At 44.1% G+C, this 22,308-nt stretch overlaps 6 non-coding genes and 1 pseudogene across 6 annotated transcripts; all 7 read left to right on the top strand.

Annotated features, from left to right (window-relative positions):
- The first annotated feature begins 3,221 nt into the window (after positions 1-3,221).
- Positions 3,222-3,397, top strand: LOC130303645 (U2 spliceosomal RNA; annotated as a pseudogene).
- A 2,083-nt stretch (positions 3,398-5,480) lies between these two features.
- LOC130303626 (U2 spliceosomal RNA) lies at positions 5,481-5,671 on the top strand. Its single transcript, XR_008853668.1, has one exon. It is a non-coding gene; the product is annotated as a U2 spliceosomal RNA (small nuclear RNA).
- A 2,082-nt stretch (positions 5,672-7,753) lies between these two features.
- Positions 7,754-7,944, top strand: LOC130303625 (U2 spliceosomal RNA). Its single transcript, XR_008853667.1, has one exon. It is a non-coding gene; the product is annotated as a U2 spliceosomal RNA (small nuclear RNA).
- Positions 7,945-10,036: 2,092 nt separating this feature from the next.
- On the top strand, positions 10,037-10,227 carry LOC130303624 (U2 spliceosomal RNA). Its single transcript, XR_008853666.1, has one exon. It is a non-coding gene; the product is annotated as a U2 spliceosomal RNA (small nuclear RNA).
- Positions 10,228-12,317: 2,090 nt separating this feature from the next.
- LOC130303642 (U2 spliceosomal RNA) lies at positions 12,318-12,508 on the top strand. The gene has a single exon (XR_008853684.1). It is a non-coding gene; the product is annotated as a U2 spliceosomal RNA (small nuclear RNA).
- Positions 12,509-14,592: 2,084 nt separating this feature from the next.
- On the top strand, positions 14,593-14,783 carry LOC130303622 (U2 spliceosomal RNA). Its single transcript, XR_008853665.1, has one exon. It is a non-coding gene; the product is annotated as a U2 spliceosomal RNA (small nuclear RNA).
- Positions 14,784-16,868: 2,085 nt separating this feature from the next.
- LOC130303621 (U2 spliceosomal RNA) lies at positions 16,869-17,059 on the top strand. Its single transcript, XR_008853664.1, has one exon. It is a non-coding gene; the product is annotated as a U2 spliceosomal RNA (small nuclear RNA).
- The last annotated feature ends 5,249 nt before the right edge of the window (positions 17,060-22,308 follow it).

Below are 22,308 nucleotides of genomic sequence, written 5' to 3'. Positions count from 1 at the left end.
GAACAGATCTTCAGGTGTTGGGATCTTGTTTAGAGGTTCAGATGTACAAGTTTTGTCCTTCTTAGAAATTATACCTGGTAGAGCGCTATTAGTTAATATTAAGTACAATGGCTCAGAGATTAAGCTTTTTAACATCTATGCTTCTCCTGAAAAAAATGAGAGAGCCGACTTGATTAATGATATTCAGGCTTTTATCCCAGGTTCAACACCTATTTTAATGGCTGGAGATTTTAATTGTTGTATGAGTGGTGATCATCGTGAGAGTGGAAGTGTGCATGTCAGAGTGGATAAAACAGAGAAACAGATTAAGAGTATGACTGAGGATTTTAACTTTACCGATGTCTGGAGGAGAAAATACCCAGACGACCCTGGTTACACATGGGAAAATAATGTCTGCAAATCCAGGATTGATTTTATTTTTTTATCGGAAAGTTTTAATCTAGTTGAGGTTTCTCTTTTATCGAATATTTTCTCTGATCATAAGTTATTACATGCACATGTCACTTTACCTGGCCTAGAGAAAGGCAGAGGCGTTTGGAAGCTCAACACTACTTTATTAGAGGACATGAAAACAAAAAATGATTTTATTGCTGCTTATAACAAATGGAGATTGCGTCAATCCCAATATAAAAATATTTTGGATTGGTGGGAGGATGTTAAAAAGTGGACTAAACTGTTTTTTATCCGTGTGGGCATCCAAAAGGCTAAGGAGAAAAAGTTATGGTTTAAAATGTTAAACACTAAAATCCAAACATATTATAAACTAAAGCAAGCCGGGCTTGAGATGGATGATGTTATTGCTCAGACAAAGAATGAAATAAAAAATGCCATTAGTCAAAAAGGAAAAGAAATGATTTTTAACAGCAAGGTGCAATGTCTGGAGAATGATGAAAAGTGTTCGAGATTCTTTTTTAAGAAGGTGGTGGGAAAGAAAGAAATGATATCTGTAATAGAAGGGAAGATAACTAATGAAGAGATGTTGCGAGAAGCACAAGTATTTTATCAGGAGCTTTTTAATAAAAAAGATATTGATATTTCCTTTACTAATGATGTTTTAGATACCTTGGATTCAAAACTTGACAAAACTGACCAAGAGAGCCTTTGTGATGAAATCTTTTTACCTGAACTTTTAAGCACTTTTAAGAGTTTTTTAAATGGTAAAACACCTGGTTCGGATGGGTTGCCAGTTGAATTTTATCTGTGTTTTTGGTCCATTTTAAAAGATGATCTTTTAGGTATTTTTAACTGTGCTTTTAAATCTGAGATTTTACCTGCGTCCTGGAGAGATGGTGTTGTTACTCTGATTTTTAAAAAAGGAGACATCTCTAAATTAGAAAATTGGAGGCCTATTACCCTGCTAAATACAGACTATAAGGTTTTAGCAAAAATTTTAGCAAATAGGCTCAAGCAGGTAATTTCTAAGGTTATACACAGTGACCAAGTATGCGGAGTACCTGGAAGGAAAATAAGTGATCATCTAAACCTTGTAAAAGATGTTTTATGGTATCAGAAACAATGTGATCAGAAATTGGCAATTTTATCCTTGGATTTTCAAAAGGCTTATGACCGTGTTTCTCATGATTTTTTATGGTTGGTTTTAAAGAAAATGAATTTTCCTGATTTTATTGTTGGAAAAATTGCACTTTTATATAAAAACTGTTTTAGTCGTATTTTAATTAACGGTTTTTTATCCCAAGAGGTATGTTTACAGTCTGGGGTGAAACAGGGGTGCCCCCTATCACCCATTCTTTTCATATGTGCAATAGAACCTCTGTTGAATGTTTTGAGAAAAGATAAGCTCATTAGAGGAGTGCCAATCCCTGGAAGTGGAGGACAGAGCGTAAAGACGATAGCATACATGGATGATGTTAATATTCTATGTCCAGATGAACCATCCCTGAAACGTGCTATCAGACAGACAGAATTTTTTTGTGAGGGCTCTGGCTTCAAATTAAATAAAAATAAATGTGATTGCTTTGCAATAGGGAATTGGGGCAATACGGAGGTGAATGTGCAATATGATAAAATCAAAATCTTGGGTGTCATCTTTGACAATGAAAATAATGGAGAGGAAAGCTGGTCCATCGTCAAAGAGAAAGTGCAAAAGAAAATAAGTTTTTGGAAAATGAGGAAATTAACAATAGAAGGAAAAGTACTGATAATGAAAGCTTTGTTGCTACCTATCATGCTATATTTAAGCTTGGTTTTCCCACCGAGTGAACGCACCTTAAAGTTTTTAAACAAGATTTGCTTTCATTTTTTATGGGGGTCTAAAATGGATAAACTCAGGAGAGATGTAATGATGAAGACAAAGAAATTGGGGGGTAAGGATGTGCCTGATTTAAAAAGGTTTTTATATATTCACTTTTTTTCTATGTGTTTTAATGGCTTGCAAAGAAACTGTTATTGGTCTTATTTTTTAAAATATGCTGCAGGTCACATTTTTAGAAAAAGAAAGTGGATAACCTTACCTTTAACGTCCCCAATCTTATTTATTCCCCCAGCGCACTATGTGGTTTTAGAAAAGATTATTCGTATTTATGGCATTGCTAATTTTAGTCAAGAAATTTGTAGTAATGCACGAAAATTAGTTCCTGAAATCAGGAAGATAGAACAGATTTGCTTAATATCTAATTATTCCACTGAGAAATCTCTAAGAGTTTGGAGGATGGTGAATATGGGATTCTTATCTAATGACTTAAAAGATCTGGCCTGGCAGATAGCACATCAATGTTTGCCTACCAGAGAATTCCAACACAGAAGAGGATTGTGTCGTAGTGCAAAGTGCCCGAGAATGGGGTGTCCTAGTGAGGAAACAGTTTTACACCTTTTTTGGAACTGTTTTTACGCCCAAGAGATATGGCATTTGATAGGACCCTTACTAAAATTCATTTCTGATCTTAATTTTTTAAATCATGAAGTTATTTTATATGGATTTTATAATGTTTTATCTGTGGAAAAGTCTCGGGTTTTGTGGATTAGTATAAATTGTATTAAAATTGCACTATGGAAGACGAGGAATATTCTTCTTTTTAAAAGAGACACTATTACCTCTAAAGATTGTGTTCGCCTAGCTCTTAGTGAGATGTATGTTTTCTATTTATTGGATAAAAAAAGATTAGGTCACAAAGTGGCTAAAAGTCTTTGGAATCTACATCTGTGGAATATGCTTTTAGCAGACTAAGTATAATCTGGACTGCGTAAGGTCTTTTAGTCTAAGAATATTATATCTAAAAGTAAAAAATCTGTTCTTATCAGTTTAATATCTGATACGTCCCCTATCTGGGGACCATATATTAAATGGATTTTTGAGAACGGGGGCCGATTTCGAAGCTTGCTTCCGTCGCCCTATGCATTGACCCGATATGGCAGTATCTTCGGGTACAGTGCACCACCCCCTTACAGGGTTAAAAAGAAAGATTCCTACTTTCATTGCTACCTGCTTGCTGGCTAGCCAGCTAGCCAGCCCTGTGGGCCTTGCTGCTGCTGCAGCCAAAAAACAAAAGGTGGTGCTGCTGCTGCTTCTTCTGCTGCTTCTGCTTCTGCTTGTGTCTGGCCCCTGTTGGAGCGTCCAGGCACAGGACTTCTGCTGCTGCTGACTAAATGGCCTCCTTAATTGGATCATTTGAGTAGCCAGCACACCTGTGCAGGTAGGGCATGACATGATAGGCAGCTGCCTTGATAGCGGGTGGGTGCTGAATGTTCCTAATTGACAAAATAAGATTAATGCTTATGAAGAAATATAAAATCTCATCCCTTCCCCAATATCGCGCCACACCCCTACCCCTTAATTCCCTGGTTGAACGTGATGGACATATGTCTTTTTTCGACCGTACTAACTATGTAACTATGTAACATAACATGGGGGGGGGGGTCTCCTGGCTGTTCACACAGGTGTGTCATTGCTGTACATTGACCATGCATTGCTTCTGTGGTATTGCAAAGGCAAAGACAAATGCTTCCAGCCATCCATTGCACTAATGGATTGGTCATCAGCTGGCTGTCTATGTCCCGCATCAATATAGACCAAAGTACAGAGGGTTAGGCTATGCTATTGTGCACCTACCTGATGCATCAGAAGGTGCGAGGCCCTTGCTAAATTCTGTGCACAGACTTTGAGATCTATGCTTTAGACTGTATCTAAACCTGCTCCAACATGGACTGACATTCTGGCCTACTTTCAGCCGATGCGACTTGTCTGTCGCTGAACAGTCGCTTTTTATGTATTCAGCACCTATGTATAATGTTGTAAAAATGCTCTAGAAGCTAAAGTCGCAGAAATGTCACACATATTTGGCCTGCAACTTTCTGTGCGACAAATTCAGACAGGAAAAATCAGTATAAATCCTTAGAAAATTATCCCCCAGTGTCTCCATCTGCTGGCGGTATTGAATAAGCATTGCTGCACTGATGGGGTATGCATTAGACGAAAAAAAAGAAGAAAAAGAAGAATAATACGCCCAGAAAAGAGGCGAAAAGGAGAAAAACGTAAAAAAACGTGAAAAAAAAGTAAGAGGAAGAGAAGGGAAAAAAAGGTGGAAATGGGTTTAAAAGTGATTTCGGCGGAGAAATATATATATATATATATATATATATATATATATATATGCGCACACACACACATAGATATAAACGTATTCTCCGTTGAGATATTGCAGCCGCTGCTGTGTCCAGGCCCAGGAGCCTTAGCACTGTGCTGTGATGTCACTCAATACCACTGACATCACTAGGTGTAAACAACATCTCTCCTTTGCTGTGTATGTGACTATGGAGCTGTTTGGTGATGTCGTCTATTACGGCCTTCATAGAAGCAACAGGAGATTGTTGCATCCATCTTGAACCCTCAGAACTACAGTGCTATGATGTCACTCACTTCCACAGGCCTTGCAGAGTGTAAACAACAACAACCCAGCTTTGTTGTGTATGTAACCAAAGGGATTTGTGATGTCACCTAGAACCTTCACAGCAGCGACAGCTTTATGAGGAGCATCAGCACTGCTCTGCCTGAGCAGAACCATCACCGCCATAGGTTGTCAAATAACCCGGATTTAACCCACACAGGTAAGTCCAATGGGGTGCAGGCATGTCCTCTATGCTTACAGCTTCCCGTGGGTGTTGGTTTGATACCGTTTGGGGACAGCCAAGGAGGCATCTGCAGGCAACAAAGGTAGGTGTGTGCTTGTGAGTGTGTTTCCTATGCAGATCCTAAGCCCAGTGTCACATGCAAGTAGGAGGAGTAAGAAGGGTTCCTGGCAAATCCGGGTTATGGATTGCATTTAAAAAGGCCCCGTGGGAGTGCAATGGGCCCCTGTCTTGCTGCTTAGCAATAATGGTATGGGTTTAGGTTCTGCTGTGTGTACTGGTGGTTGACTGCCCCCCAGCCCAGAGTGTGCATGGAAAATTGTCTGGCAGCCTCCCTGACAGCAAGCAGTGATAGTGCCCATGAAGGGGACCTTGTTGGGCCCGCCCCTTTCACGGTTATCGCTTCTCGGCCTTTTGGCTAAGATCAAGTGTAGTATCTGTTCTTATCAGTTTAATATCTGATACGTCCCCTATCTGGGGACCATATATTAAATGGATTTTTGAGAACGGGGGCCGATTTCGAAGCTTGCTTCCGTCGCCCTATGCATTGACCCGATATGGCAGTATCTTCGGGTACAGTGCACCACCCCCTTACAGGGTTAAAAAGAAAGATTCCTACTTTCATTGCTACCTGCTTGCTGGCTAGCCAGCTAGCCAGCCCTGTGGGCCTTGCTGCTGCTGCAGCCAAAAAACAAAAGGTGGTGCTGCTGCTGCTTCTTCTGCTGCTTCTGCTTCTGCTTGTGTCTGGCCCCTGTTGGAGCGTCCAGGCACAGGACTTCTGCTGCTGCTGACTAAATGGCCTCCTTAATTGGATCATTTGAGTAGCCAGCACACCTGTGCAGGTAGGGCATGACATGATAGGCAGCTGCCTTGATAGCGGGTGGGTGCTGAATGTTCCTAATTGACAAAATAAGATTAATGCTTATGAAGAAATATAAAATCTCATCCCTTCCCCAATATCGCGCCACACCCCTACCCCTTAATTCCCTGGTTGAACGTGATGGACATATGTCTTTTTTCGACCGTACTAACTATGTAACTATGTAACATAACATGGGGGGGGGGTCTCCTGGCTGTTCACACAGGTGTGTCATTGCTGTACATTGACCATGCATTGCTTCTGTGGTATTGCAAAGGCAAAGACAAATGCTTCCAGCCATCCATTGCACTAATGGATTGGTCATCAGCTGGCTGTCTATGTCCCGCATCAATATAGACCAAAGTACAGAGGGTTAGGCTATGCTATTGTGCACCTACCTGATGCATCAGAAGGTGCGAGGCCCTTGCTAAATTCTGTGCACAGACTTTGAGATCTATGCTTTAGACTGTATCTAAACCTGCTCCAACATGGACTGACATTCTGGCCTACTTTCAGCCGATGCGACTTGTCTGTCGCTGAACAGTCGCTTTTTATGTATTCAGCACCTATGTATAATGTTGTAAAAATGCTCTAGAAGCTAAAGTCGCAGAAATGTCACACATATTTGGCCTGCAACTTTCTGTGCGACAAATTCAGACAGGAAAAATCAGTATAAATCCTTAGAAAATTATCCCCCAGTGTCTCCATCTGCTGGCGGTATTGACTAAGCATTGCTGCACTGATGGGGTATGCATTAGACGAAAAAAAAGAAGAAAAAGAAGAATAATACGCCCAGAAAAGAGGCGAAAAGGAGAAAAACGTAAAAAAACGTGAAAAAAAAGTAAGAGGAAGAGAAGGGAAAAAAAGGTGGAAATGGGTTTAAAAGTGATTTCGGCGGAGAAATATATATATATATATATATATATATATATATATATATGCGCACACACACACATAGATATAAACGTATTCTCCGTTGAGATATTGCAGCCGCTGCTGTGTCCAGGCCCAGGAGCCTTAGCACTGTGCTGTGATGTCACTCAATACCACTGACATCACTAGGTGTAAACAACATCTCTCCTTTGCTGTGTATGTGACTATGGAGCTGTTTGGTGATGTCGTCTATTACGGCCTTCATAGAAGCAACAGGAGATTGTTGCATCCATCTTGAACCCTCAGAACTACAGTGCTATGATGTCACTCACTTCCACAGGCCTTGCAGAGTGTAAACAACAACAACCCAGCTTTGTTGTGTATGTAACCAAAGGGATTTGTGATGTCACCTAGAACCTTCACAGCAGCGACAGCTTTATGAGGAGCATCAGCACTGCTCTGCCTGAGCAGAACCATCACCGCCATAGGTTGTCAAATAACCCGGATTTAACCCACACAGGTAAGTCCAATGGGGTGCAGGCATGTCCTCTATGCTTACAGCTTCCCGTGGGTGTTGGTTTGATACCGTTTGGGGACAGCCAAGGAGGCATCTGCAGGCAACAAAGGTAGGTGTGTGCTTGTGAGTGTGTTTCCTATGCAGATCCTAAGCCCAGTGTCACATGCAAGTAGGAGGAGTAAGAAGGGTTCCTGGCAAATCCGGGTTATGGATTGCATTTAAAAAGGCCCCGTGGGAGTGCAATGGGCCCCTGTCTTGCTGCTTAGCAATAATGGTATGGGTTTAGGTTCTGCTGTGTGTACTGGTGGTTGACTGCCCCCCAGCCCAGAGTGTGCATGGAAAATTGTCTGGCAGCCTCCCTGACAGCAAGCAGTGATAGTGCCCATGAAGGGGACCTTGTTGGGCCCGCCCCTTTCACGGTTATCGCTTCTCGGCCTTTTGGCTAAGATCAAGTGTAGTATCTGTTCTTATCAGTTTAATATCTGATACGTCCCCTATCTGGGGACCATATATTAAATGGATTTTTGAGAACGGGGGCCGATTTCGAAGCTTGCTTCCGTCGCCCTATGCATTGACCCGATATGGCAGTATCTTCGGGTACAGTGCACCACCCCCTTACAGGGTTAAAAAGAAAGATTCCTACTTTCATTGCTACCTGCTTGCTGGCTAGCCAGCTAGCCAGCCCTGTGGGCCTTGCTGCTGCTGCAGCCAAAAAACAAAAGGTGGTGCTGCTGCTGCTTCTTCTGCTGCTTCTGCTTCTGCTTGTGTCTGGCCCCTGTTGGAGCGTCCAGGCACAGGACTTCTGCTGCTGCTGACTAAATGGCCTCCTTAATTGGATCATTTGAGTAGCCAGCACACCTGTGCAGGTAGGGCATGACATGATAGGCAGCTGCCTTGATAGCGGGTGGGTGCTGAATGTTCCTAATTGACAAAATAAGATTAATGCTTATGAAGAAATATAAAATCTCATCCCTTCCCCAATATCGCGCCACACCCCTACCCCTTAATTCCCTGGTTGAACGTGATGGACATATGTCTTTTTTCGACCGTACTAACTATGTAACTATGTAACATAACATGGGGGGGGGGGGGGTCTCCTGGCTGTTCACACAGGTGTGTCATTGCTGTACATTGACCATGCATTGCTTCTGTGGTATTGCAAAGGCAAAGACAAATGCTTCCAGCCATCCATTGCACTAATGGATTGGTCATCAGCTGGCTGTCTATGTCCCGCATCAATATAGACCAAAGTACAGAGGGTTAGGCTATGCTATTGTGCACCTACCTGATGCATCAGAAGGTGCGAGGCCCTTGCTAAATTCTGTGCACAGACTTTGAGATCTATGCTTTAGACTGTATCTAAACCTGCTCCAACATGGACTGACATTCTGGCCTACTTTCAGCCGATGCGACTTGTCTGTCGCTGAACAGTCGCTTTTTATGTATTCAGCACCTATGTATAATGTTGTAAAAATGCTCTAGAAGCTAAAGTCGCAGAAATGTCACACATATTTGGCCTGCAACTTTCTGTGCGACAAATTCAGACAGGAAAAATCAGTATAAATCCTTAGAAAATTATCCCCCAGTGTCTCCATCTGCTGGCGGTATTGAATAAGCATTGCTGCACTGATGGGGTATGCATTAGACGAAAAAAAAGAAGAAAAAGAAGAATAATACGCCCAGAAAAGAGGCGAAAAGGAGAAAAACGTAAAAAAACGTGAAAAAAAAGTAAGAGGAAGAGAAGGGAAAAAAAGGTGGAAATGGGTTTAAAAGTGATTTCGGCGGAGAAATATATATATATATATATATATATATATATATATATATATATATGCGCACACACACACATAGATATAAACGTATTCTCCGTTGAGATATTGCAGCCGCTGCTGTGTCCAGGCCCAGGAGCCTTAGCACTGTGCTGTGATGTCACTCAATACCACTGACATCACTAGGTGTAAACAACATCTCTCCTTTGCTGTGTATGTGACTATGGAGCTGTTTGGTGATGTCGTCTATTACGGCCTTCATAGAAGCAACAGGAGATTGTTGCATCCATCTTGAACCCTCAGAACTACAGTGCTATGATGTCACTCACTTCCACAGGCCTTGCAGAGTGTAAACAACAACAACCCAGCTTTGTTGTGTATGTAACCAAAGGGATTTGTGATGTCACCTAGAACCTTCACAGCAGCGACAGCTTTATGAGGAGCATCAGCACTGCTCTGCCTGAGCAGAACCATCACCGCCATAGGTTGTCAAATAACCCGGATTTAACCCACACAGGTAAGTCCAATGGGGTGCAGGCATGTCCTCTATGCTTACAGCTTCCCGTGGGTGTTGGTTTGATACCGTTTGGGGACAGCCAAGGAGGCATCTGCAGGCAACAAAGGTAGGTGTGTGCTTGTGAGTGTGTTTCCTATGCAGATCCTAAGCCCAGTGTCACATGCAAGTAGGAGGAGTAAGAAGGGTTCCTGGCAAATCCGGGTTATGGATTGCATTTAAAAAGGCCCCGTGGGAGTGCAATGGGCCCCTGTCTTGCTGCTTAGCAATAATGGTATGGGTTTAGGTTCTGCTGTGTGTACTGGTGGTTGACTGCCCCCCAGCCCAGAGTGTGCATGGAAAATTGTCTGGCAGCCTCCCTGACAGCAAGCAGTGATAGTGCCCATGAAGGGGACCTTGTTGGGCCCGCCCCTTTCACGGTTATCGCTTCTCGGCCTTTTGGCTAAGATCAAGTGTAGTATCTGTTCTTATCAGTTTAATATCTGATACGTCCCCTATCTGGGGACCATATATTAAATGGATTTTTGAGAACGGGGGCCGATTTCGAAGCTTGCTTCCGTCGCCCTATGCATTGACCCGATATGGCAGTATCTTCGGGTACAGTGCACCACCCCCTTACAGGGTTAAAAAGAAAGATTCCTACTTTCATTGCTACCTGCTTGCTGGCTAGCCAGCTAGCCAGCCCTGTGGGCCTTGCTGCTGCTGCAGCCAAAAAACAAAAGGTGGTGCTGCTGCTGCTTCTTCTGCTGCTTCTGCTTCTGCTTGTGTCTGGCCCCTGTTGGAGCGTCCAGGCACAGGACTTCTGCTGCTGCTGACTAAATGGCCTCCTTAATTGGATCATTTGAGTAGCCAGCACACCTGTGCAGGTAGGGCATGACATGATAGGCAGCTGCCTTGATAGCGGGTGGGTGCTGAATGTTCCTAATTGACAAAATAAGATTAATGCTTATGAAGAAATATAAAATCTCATCCCTTCCCCAATATCGCGCCACACCCCTACCCCTTAATTCCCTGGTTGAACGTGATGGACATATGTCTTTTTTCGACCGTACTAACTATGTAACTATGTAACATAACATGGGGGGGGGGTCTCCTGGCTGTTCACACAGGTGTGTCATTGCTGTACATTGACCATGCATTGCTTCTGTGGTATTGCAAAGGCAAAGACAAATGCTTCCAGCCATCCATTGCACTAATGGATTGGTCATCAGCTGGCTGTCTATGTCCCGCATCAATATAGACCAAAGTACAGAGGGTTAGGCTATGCTATTGTGCACCTACCTGATGCATCAGAAGGTGCGAGGCCCTTGCTAAATTCTGTGCACAGACTTTGAGATCTATGCTTTAGACTGTATCTAAACCTGCTCCAACATGGACTGACATTCTGGCCTACTTTCAGCCGATGCGACTTGTCTGTCGCTGAACAGTCGCTTTTTATGTATTCAGCACCTATGTATAATGTTGTAAAAATGCTCTAGAAGCTAAAGTCGCAGAAATGTCACACATATTTGGCCTGCAACTTTCTGTGCGACAAATTCAGACAGGAAAAATCAGTATAAATCCTTAGAAAATTATCCCCCAGTGTCTCCATCTGCTGGCGGTATTGAATAAGCATTGCTGCACTGATGGGGTATGCATTAGACGAAAAAAAAGAAGAAAAAGAAGAATAATACGCCCAGAAAAGAGGCGAAAAGGAGAAAAACGTAAAAAAACGTGAAAAAAAAGTAAGAGGAAGAGAAGGGAAAAAAAGGTGGAAATGGGTTTAAAAGTGATTTCGGCGGAGAAATATATATATATATATATATATATATATATATATATATATATATATGCGCACACACACACATAGATATAAACGTATTCTCCGTTGAGATATTGCAGCCGCTGCTGTGTCCAGGCCCAGGAGCCTTAGCACTGTGCTGTGATGTCACTCAATACCACTGACATCACTAGGTGTAAACAACATCTCTCCTTTGCTGTGTATGTGACTATGGAGCTGTTTGGTGATGTCGTCTATTACGGCCTTCATAGAAGCAACAGGAGATTGTTGCATCCATCTTGAACCCTCAGAACTACAGTGCTATGATGTCACTCACTTCCACAGGCCTTGCAGAGTGTAAACAACAACAACCCAGCTTTGTTGTGTATGTAACCAAAGGGATTTGTGATGTCACCTAGAACCTTCACAGCAGCGACAGCTTTATGAGGAGCATCAGCACTGCTCTGCCTGAGCAGAACCATCACCGCCATAGGTTGTCAAATAACCCGGATTTAACCCACACAGGTAAGTCCAATGGGGTGCAGGCATGTCCTCTATGCTTACAGCTTCCCGTGGGTGTTGGTTTGATACCGTTTGGGGACAGCCAAGGAGGCATCTGCAGGCAACAAAGGTAGGTGTGTGCTTGTGAGTGTGTTTCCTATGCAGATCCTAAGCCCAGAGTCACATGCAAGTAGGAGGAGTAAGAAGGGTTCCTGGCAAATCCGGGTTATGGATTGCATTTAAAAAGGCCCCGTGGGAGTGCAATGGGCCCCTGTCTTGCTGCTTAGCAATAATGGTATGGGTTTAGGTTCTGCTGTGTGTACTGGTGGTTGACTGCCCCCCAGCCCAGAGTGTGCATGGAAAATTGTCTGGCAGCCTCCCTGACAGCAAGCAGTGATAGTGCCCATGAAGGGGACCTTGTTGGGCCCGCCCCTTTCACGGTTATCACTTCTCGGCCTTTTGGCTAAGATCAAGTGTAGTATCTGTTCTTATCAGTTTAATATCTGATACGTCCCCTATCTGGGGACCATATATTAAATGGATTTTTGAGAACGGGGGCCGATTTCGAAGCTTGCTTCCGTCGCCCTATGCATTGACCCGATATGGCAGTATCTTCGGGTACAGTGCACCACCCCCTTACAGGGTTAAAAAGAAAGATTCCTACTTTCATTGCTACCTGCTTGCTGGCTAGCCAGCTAGCCAGCCCTGTGGGCCTTGCTGCTGCTGCAGCCAAAAAACAAAAGGTGGTGCTGCTGCTGCTTCTTCTGCTGCTTCTGCTTCTGCTTGTGTCTGGCCCCTGTTGGAGCGTCCAGGCACAGGACTTCTGCTGCTGCTGACTAAATGGCCTCCTTAATTGGATCATTTGAGTAGCCAGCACACCTGTGCAGGTAGGGCATGACATGATAGGCAGCTGCCTTGATAGCGGGTGGGTGCTGAATGTTCCTAATTGACAAAATAAGATTAATGCTTATGAAGAAATATAAAATCTCATCCCTTCCCCAATATCGCGCCACACCCCTACCCCTTAATTCCCTGGTTGAACGTGATGGACATATGTCTTTTTTCGACCGTACTAACTATGTAACTATGTAACATAACATGGGGGGGGGGTCTCCTGGCTGTTCACACAGGTGTGTCATTGCTGTACATTGACCATGCATTGCTTCTGTGGTATTGCAAAGGCAAAGACAAATGCTTCCAGCCATCCATTGCACTAATGGATTGGTCATCAGCTGGCTGTCTATGTCCCGCATCAATATAGACCAAAGTACAGAGGGTTAGGCTATGCTATTGTGCACCTACCTGATGCATCAGAAGGTGCGAGGCCCTTGCTAAATTCTGTGCACAGACTTTGAGATCTATGCTTTAGACTGTATCTAAACCTGCTCCAACATGGACTGACATTCTGGCCTACTTTCAGCCGATGCGACTTGTCTGTCGCTGAACAGTCGCTTTTTATGTATTCAGCACCTATGTATAATGTTGTAAAAATGCTCTAGAAGCTAAAGTCGCAGAAATGTCACACATATTTGGCCTGCAACTTTCTGTGCGACAAATTCAGACAGGAAAAATCAGTATAAATCCTTAGAAAATTATCCCCCAGTGTCTCCATCTGCTGGCGGTATTGAATAAGCATTGCTGCACTGATGGGGTATGCATTAGACGAAAAAAAAGAAGAAAAAGAAGAATAATACGCCCAGAAAAGAGGCGAAAAGGAGAAAAACGTAAAAAAACGTGAAAAAAAAGTAAGAGGAAGAGAAGGGAAAAAAAGGTGGAAATGGGTTTAAAAGTGATTTCGGCGGAGAAATATATATATATATATATATATATATATATATATATATATGCGCACACACACACATAGATATAAACGTATTCTCCGTTGAGATATTGCAGCCGCTGCTGTGTCCAGGCCCAGGAGCCTTAGCACTGTGCTGTGATGTCACTCAATACCACTGACATCACTAGGTGTAAACAACATCTCTCCTTTGCTGTGTATGTGACTATGGAGCTGTTTGGTGATGTCGTCTATTACGGCCTTCATAGAAGCAACAGGAGATTGTTGCATCCATCTTGAACCCTCAGAACTACAGTGCTATGATGTCACTCACTTCCACAGGCCTTGCAGAGTGTAAACAACAACAACCCAGCTTTGTTGTGTATGTAACCAAAGGGATTTGTGATGTCACCTAGAACCTTCACAGCAGCGACAGCTTTATGAGGAGCATCAGCACTGCTCTGCCTGAGCAGAACCATCACCGCCATAGGTTGTCAAATAACCCGGATTTAACCCACACAGGTAAGTCCAATGGGGTGCAGGCATGTCCTCTATGCTTACAGCTTCCCGTGGGTGTTGGTTTGATACCGTTTGGGGACAGCCAAGGAGGCATCTGCAGGCAACAAAGGTAGGTGTGTGCTTGTGAGTGTGTTTCCTATGCAGATCCTAAGCCCAGTGTCACATGCAAGTAGGAGGAGTAAGAAGGGTTCCTGGCAAATCCGGGTTATGGATTGCATTTAAAAAGGCCCCGTGGGAGTGCAATGGGCCCCTGTCTTGCTGCTTAGCAATAATGGTATGGGTTTAGGTTCTGCTGTGTGTACTGGTGGTTGACTGCCCCCCAGCCCAGAGTGTGCATGGAAAATTGTCTGGCAGCCTCCCTGACAGCAAGCAGTGATAGTGCCCATGAAGGGGACCTTGTTGGGCCCGCCCCTTTCACGGTTATCGCTTCTCGGCCTTTTGGCTAAGATCAAGTGTAGTATCTGTTCTTATCAGTTTAATATCTGATACGTCCCCTATCTGGGGACCATATATTAAATGGATTTTTGAGAACGGGGGCCGATTTCGAAGCTTGCTTCCGTCGCCCTATGCATTGACCCGATATGGCAGTATCTTCGGGTACAGTGCACCACCCCCTTACAGGGTTAAAAAGAAAGATTCCTACTTTCATTGCTACCTGCTTGCTGGCTAGCCAGCTAGCCAGCCCTGTGGGCCTTGCTGCTGCTGCAGCCAAAAAACAAAAGGTGGTGCTGCTGCTGCTGCTTCTTCTGCTGCTTCTGCTTCTGCTTGTGTCTGGCCCCTGTTGGAGCGTCCAGGCACAGGACTTCTGCTGCTGCTGACTAAATGGCCTCCTTAATTGGATCATTTGAGTAGCCAGCACACCTGTGCAGGTAGGGCATGACATGATAGGCAGCTGCCTTGATAGCGGGTGGGTGCTGAATGTTCCTAATTGACAAAATAAGATTAATGCTTATGAAGAAATATAAAATCTCATCCCTTCCCCAATATCGCGCCACACCCCTACCCCTTAATTCCCTGGTTGAACGTGATGGACATATGTCTTTTTTCGACCGTACTAACTATGTAACTATGTAACATAACATGGGGGGGGGGTCTCCTGGCTGTTCACACAGGTGTGTCATTGCTGTACATTGACCATGCATTGCTTCTGTGGTATTGCAAAGGCAAAGACAAATGCTTCCAGCCATCCATTGCACTAATGGATTGGTCATCAGCTGGCTGTCTATGTCCCGCATCAATATAGACCAAAGTACAGAGGGTTAGGCTATGCTATTGTGCACCTACCTGATGCATCAGAAGGTGCGAGGCCCTTGCTAAATTCTGTGCACAGACTTTGAGATCTATGCTTTAGACTGTATCTAAACCTGCTCCAACATGGACTGACATTCTGGCCTACTTTCAGCCGATGCGACTTGTCTGTCGCTGAACAGTCGCTTTTTATGTATTCAGCACCTATGTATAATGTTGTAAAAATGCTCTAGAAGCTAAAGTCGCAGAAATGTCACACATATTTGGCCTGCAACTTTCTGTGCGACAAATTCAGACAGGAAAAATCAGTATAAATCCTTAGAAAATTATCCCCCAGTGTCTCCATCTGCTGGCGGTATTGAATAAGCATTGCTGCACTGATGGGGTATGCATTAGACGAAAAAAAAGAAGAAAAAGAAGAATAATACGCCCAGAAAAGAGGCGAAAAGGAGAAAAACGTAAAAAAACGTGAAAAAAAAGTAAGAGGAAGAGAAGGGAAAAAAAGGTGGAAATGGGTTTAAAAGTGATTTCGGCGGAGAAATATATATATATATATATATATATATATATATATATATGCGCACACACACACATAGATATAAACGTATTCTCCGTTGAGATATTGCAGCCGCTGCTGTGTCCAGGCCCAGGAGCCTTAGCACTGTGCTGTGATGTCACTCAATACCACTGACATCACTAGGTGTAAACAACATCTCTCCTTTGCTGTGTATGTGACTATGGAGCTGTTTGGTGATGTCGTCTATTACGGCCTTCATAGAAGCAACAGGAGATTGTTGCATCCATCTTGAACCCTCAGAACTACAGTGCTATGATGTCACTCACTTCCACAGGCCTTGCAGAGTGTAAACAACAACAACCCAGCTTTGTTGTGTATGTAACCAAAGGGATTTGTGATGTCACCTAGAACCTTCACAGCAGCGACAGCTTTATGAGGAGCATCAGCACTGCTCTGCCTGAGCAGAACCATCACCGCCATAGGTTGTCAAATAACCCGGATTTAACCCACACAGGTAAGTCCAATGGGGTGCAGGCATGTCCTCTATGCTTACAGCTTCCCGTGGGTGTTGGTTTGATACCGTTTGGGGACAGCCAAGGAGGCATCTGCAGGCAACAAAGGTAGGTGTGTGCTTGTGAGTGTGTTTCCTATGCAGATCCTAAGCCCAGTGTCACATGCAAGTAGGAGGAGTAAGAAGGGTTCCTGGCAAATCCGGGTTATGGATTGCATTTAAAAAGGCCCCGTGGGAGTGCAATGGGCCCCTGTCTTGCTGCTTAGCAATAATGGTATGGGTTTAGGTTCTGCTGTGTGTACTGGTGGTTGACTGCCCCCCAGCCCAGAGTGTGCATGGAAAATTGTCTGGCAGCCTCCCTGACAGCAAGCAGTGATAGTGCCCATGAAGGGGACCTTGTTGGGCCCGCCCCTTTCACGGTTATCGCTTCTCGGCCTTTTGGCTAAGATCAAGTGTAGTATCTGTTCTTATCAGTTTAATATCTGATACGTCCCCTATCTGGGGACCATATATTAAATGGATTTTTGAGAACGGGGGCCGATTTCGAAGCTTGCTTCCGTCGCCCTATGCATTGACCCGATATGGCAGTATCTTCGGGTACAGTGCACCACCCCCTTACAGGGTTAAAAAGAAAGATTCCTACTTTCATTGCTACCTGCTTGCTGGCTAGCCAGCTAGCCAGCCCTGTGGGCCTTGCTGCTGCTGCAGCCAAAAAACAAAAGGTGGTGCTGCTGCTGCTTCTTCTGCTGCTTCTGCTTCTGCTTGTGTCTGGCCCCTGTTGGAGCGTCCAGGCACAGGACTTCTGCTGCTGCTGACTAAATGGCCTCCTTAATTGGATCATTTGAGTAGCCAGCACACCTGTGCAGGTAGGGCATGACATGATAGGCAGCTGCCTTGATAGCGGGTGGGTGCTGAATGTTCCTAATTGACAAAATAAGATTAATGCTTATGAAGAAATATAAAATCTCATCCCTTCCCCAATATCGCGCCACACCCCTACCCCTTAATTCCCTGGTTGAACGTGATGGACATATGTCTTTTTTCGACCGTACTAACTATGTAACTATGTAACATAACATGGGGGGGGGGTCTCCTGGCTGTTCACACAGGTGTGTCATTGCTGTACATTGACCATGCATTGCTTCTGTGGTATTGCAAAGGCAAAGACAAATGCTTCCAGCCATCCATTGCACTAATGGATTGGTCATCAGCTGGCTGTCTATGTCCCGCATCAATATAGACCAAAGTACAGAGGGTTAGGCTATGCTATTGTGCACCTACCTGATGCATCAGAAGGTGCGAGGCCCTTGCTAAATTCTGTGCACAGACTTTGAGATCTATGCTTTAGACTGTATCTAAACCTGCTCCAACATGGACTGACATTCTGGCCTACTTTCAGCCGATGCGACTTGTCTGTCGCTGAACAGTCGCTTTTTATGTATTCAGCACCTATGTATAATGTTGTAAAAATGCTCTAGAAGCTAAAGTCGCAGAAATGTCACACATATTTGGCCTGCAACTTTCTGTGCGACAAATTCAGACAGGAAAAATCAGTATAAATCCTTAGAAAATTATCCCCCAGTGTCTCCATCTGCTGGCGGTATTGAATAAGCATTGCTGCACTGATGGGGTATGCATTAGACGAAAAAAAAGAAGAAAAAGAAGAATAATACGCCCAGAAAAGAGGCGAAAAGGAGAAAAACGTAAAAAAACGTGAAAAAAAAGTAAGAGGAAGAGAAGGGAAAAAAAGGTGGAAATGGGTTTAAAAGTGATTTCGGCGGAGAAATATATATATATATATATATATATATATATATATATATATATATGCGCACACACACACATAGATATAAACGTATTCTCCGTTGAGATATTGCAGCCGCTGCTGTGTCCAGGCCCAGGAGCCTTAGCACTGTGCTGTGATGTCACTCAATACCACTGACATCACTAGGTGTAAACAACATCTCTCCTTTGCTGTGTATGTGACTATGGAGCTGTTTGGTGATGTCGTCTATTACGGCCTTCATAGAAGCAACAGGAGATTGTTGCATCCATCTTGAACCCTCAGAACTACAGTGCTATGATGTCACTCACTTCCACAGGCCTTGCAGAGTGTAAACAACAACAACCCAGCTTTGTTGTGTATGTAACCAAAGGGATTTGTGATGTCACCTAGAACCTTCACAGCAGCGACAGCTTTATGAGGAGCATCAGCACTGCTCTGCCTGAGCAGAACCATCACCGCCATAGGTTGTCAAATAACCCGGATTTAACCCACACAGGTAAGTCCAATGGGGTGCAGGCATGTCCTCTATGCTTACAGCTTCCCGTGGGTGTTGGTTTGATACCGTTTGGGGACAGCCAAGGAGGCATCTGCAGGCAACAAAGGTAGGTGTGTGCTTGTGAGTGTGTTTCCTATGCAGATCCTAAGCCCAGTGTCACATGCAAGTAGGAGGAGTAAGAAGGGTTCCTGGCAAATCCGGGTTATGGATTGCATTTAAAAAGGCCCCGTGGGAGTGCAATGGGCCCCTGTCTTGCTGCTTAGCAATAATGGTATGGGTTTAGGTTCTGCTGTGTGTACTGGTGGTTGACTGCCCCCCAGCCCAGAGTGTGCATGGAAAATTGTCTGGCAGCCTCCCTGACAGCAAGCAGTGATAGTGCCCATGAAGGGGACCTTGTTGGGCCCGCCCCTTTCACGGTTATCGCTTCTCGGCCTTTTGGCTCAGATCAAGTGTAAACTTGGTCTGGGTCAGGGGTGCGTGTTTCTCTGCTTGCAGAGGGTTTTTTCAGGAGGCGATACTGTGGTCTCAGACCGACAGAGAAGATGGCAGCTGGATTCGTTAAGAACACTATTCGGGTGAAGGTGGAGGTTTCTGATGTGGAGAAGAATAAGATCACGTTTGTGGGGCGTCGTTTGGTGGAGGACATGGCCGGGATACCGATGAAGGACGTCTTTTGCTTACAGGAAAGTAAGCGGCAAGGTATATATGATGTGAGTTTCTACACTATTAATGGGTGCCTGTCCTTTTACCAGAGCCTGCGTGAGAATGTGGAAAATACCATTATGAAGAATGTGTCATTTGAGCCTTTGTTTGAGTTGGAGGAGAAACCCCTTTTAGTCCGTGTATACAACCCGTTTATGGATGTGAAGTTGGTGGAAAATTTTTTGAAGCAGTACTGTGAGACTGTCAGAGGAGGGATTGCACAGAAGAGCATATTGGGAGTGTTTAATGCGGAGTATAAGTTTTTGGTGAAGTTGAAGCAAGATGCCAGTGGAATTTACGGAGTGCAGCATCCCCCGGCGAGTTTTTCTATTGCGGGGCAGAGAGGTTATCTTACCTACCCTGGGCAGCCCATGTTCTGCAGAAAGTGCCATATGTTTGGGCATGTGAAGGAGAATTGTGCGGCTGTGAGAGTGTGCAGGAATTGCCAGAAAGAGGGACATGAGGCCAATGCGTGTCCTGAGCCAAAAAAATGCCATGTATGTGGAGAGGCTGGACATGTGATGAGAGAGTGCCCGGAAGAGAGAAAAAGGAGGGAGGAGGAGAAGATCGAAAGACAGAAAGAGGTAGAAAGGAAGCAGGAGGAGGGAAAGAGATACCTGGAAGAGAGAGATAAAATGGAGACAAGTGCTGTGATGGAGGGGACTCCAGTTTTGGAGGGGACTCCAGTTTTGGAGGGGTCTCCAATTTTGGAGGGAAATCCCATTTTGGAGGGAAAACCCGTTTTGGCGGGAAAACCTGGACTTAAGCTTATGGAGAGCAAGACTGTGGCTGTGGTGCAGAAGGAGTTGGAGGAAGAGATGGAGAATGAGCCTGTGATTGAAGATTTTACTACCGATTCAGAGAGTGCTGTGTCTTCAGGAAGGCATAGAGGGAAGAAAGTGGCGGATGATTTGTGTCACAGGTATCCAAAAAAAGCGAGAAAGAAAGAATGGGCTGAGAGGAGTGAGGAGACTTCGTTTAGTTCGAGAAACCCTTTCGAACCATTATTTAGATCCGAGGTGGATCAGGAAGGTCATGGACAAGTACCGCTTGGTACCTTAACCCGTAGAACATCGCATTGATTGGTGTTTTCTTTTGTATATAGGTGATTGTTTTGTTGTGTTTTTTTCCTTTGTTTTTTTTCATATGGGGATAGTAGTATGTCTTTTAAAATAATTTCATCTAATGTTAGGGTGTTTAGGAGTAGGGTTAGGAGGGCTGCAATTTTGCAGGAGTTGGCAGGTATGGGGGCTGATGTTATTTGTGTACAAGAGTGTGGGTTGGTGGAAGAGGTAGGGAAGGGGGAGTGGGGATATGGGGATTCTGTGTGGTCTATGTCTTCTGTAAATAGGAATGATGGGGTTGGTGTGTTATTTAAGGATAAGAGGTTCAAGGTAGAGAGCCATACAGTGATTGAAGAGGGAAGGTGTTTGATGGTTAAGGTGGAGGTGGGTGGAGTTAAGGTTCGAATATTTAATGTGTATGCGTCTGTTAAGAAGAATGAGAGGGTGGAGTTGTTTGAGAAGTTAAAGTTGTTTTTGCCGGGGAGAGAGCCTATGGTATGTGTGGGGGATTTCAATTGTGAGATTGAAGGGAGTAAGATCGATGTATCTGGTAGGATGTTGAGGAATGTGGTGAATGATTTGAGGTTGCAAGATGTGGCTAAGTTGTGTAATGTTGATGTGTGTCCGACTTATTTTTCAGATAGGGGAAAGTGTGCTTCAAGATTGGATATGTGTTTTGTGTCAAAAGGAGTGGTGGGTAGGAAGTATATGCAAATGAAGGTATTGTATTCAGATCATGAGTGTGTAAGATGTGATTTGGGGTTTAATGTGGAATGTTTGAGTGGGCGGGGTTTATGGAAATTGAATGTTAGTTTGATGGAGGAGGGAGGGGTGTATGAGAGGTATGTGAAGAAGTATGAGGTTTGGAAGAGGAGGAAAGCTGATTTTGTGGATGTATTGCAGTGGTGGAGTTGGGTGAAGGAGAGAACGCATGTTTTCTTTAAAAGAGAGGGGTATAAGAGAGCTGCGGGAAAGAGAAGAAGGTATGAGTGGCTGCAGAAGAGATTGATCTTTTTGAAAAAATGGAGGAAGAGTGGTGGTTGTGTGGAGAGTGAGATTGAAGAGATTAAGAAGGAAGTAGAGAAGTGGATGTTGGAGAGAGGAAGAGAGATTGTGTATCAGGCTAAGTTGAATAAGTTGGAGAAGGGTGAGAGATGCTCAAGGTTTTTCTTTAAAAGGGTGTCTGGTAAAAGAGAGGAGTTGATAGAGGTGTATGATAAGAATGGTGTGATGGTTAAAGGTAAAAGAGTGTTGAGTGTGGTTGAGGATTTTTATAAGGATTTATATGCTGAGAAGGAGTGTGATATGGGTCTGCAGTCTGAGGTGATTGGGAAGATTGAGAGCAGAGTGCATGACAGGGAGGCAGATAGCCTGGTGAAAGGTGTGGGAGTGAAAGAATTGGAGTTGGTGATTAAAAGTATGGCTAGAAATAAGACACCAGGTGAGGATGGGTTGCCGGTGGAATTTTATGCTAGAATGTGGGAGACGGTTAAAGTGGATTTGGTGGAGATTTATGATTTTGTGTGCAAGAATGGTAGATTGGAGGAAAGTATGAAGAGTGGAGTGGTGGTATTGATCTTTAAAAAAGGGGATAGAAAGGATGTGAGGAATTGGAGACCGATTACGTTATTGAATGTTGATTATAAAATTCTTGCAAAGGTGTTGGCGAATAGAATGAGGGATGTGATTGATCAGGTGATTGGAGAAGAACAAGTATGTGGTGTGCCAAAAAGAAGGATAAGTGAGAATTTGGGTTTGTTGCGTGATGTATTATGGGATTGCTTGGGTAGAGATCAGTGTGTTGGAGTGTTGTC

The sequence above is a fragment of the Hyla sarda genome, unplaced genomic scaffold (assembly GCF_029499605.1).
Source record: "Hyla sarda isolate aHylSar1 unplaced genomic scaffold, aHylSar1.hap1 scaffold_1234, whole genome shotgun sequence".
NCBI classification, from domain to species: Eukaryota; Metazoa; Chordata; class Amphibia; order Anura; family Hylidae; genus Hyla; species Hyla sarda.
The sequence above is the reverse complement of the archived record's forward strand: the minus strand, read 5'-3'. Positions and strand labels throughout refer to the sequence as shown.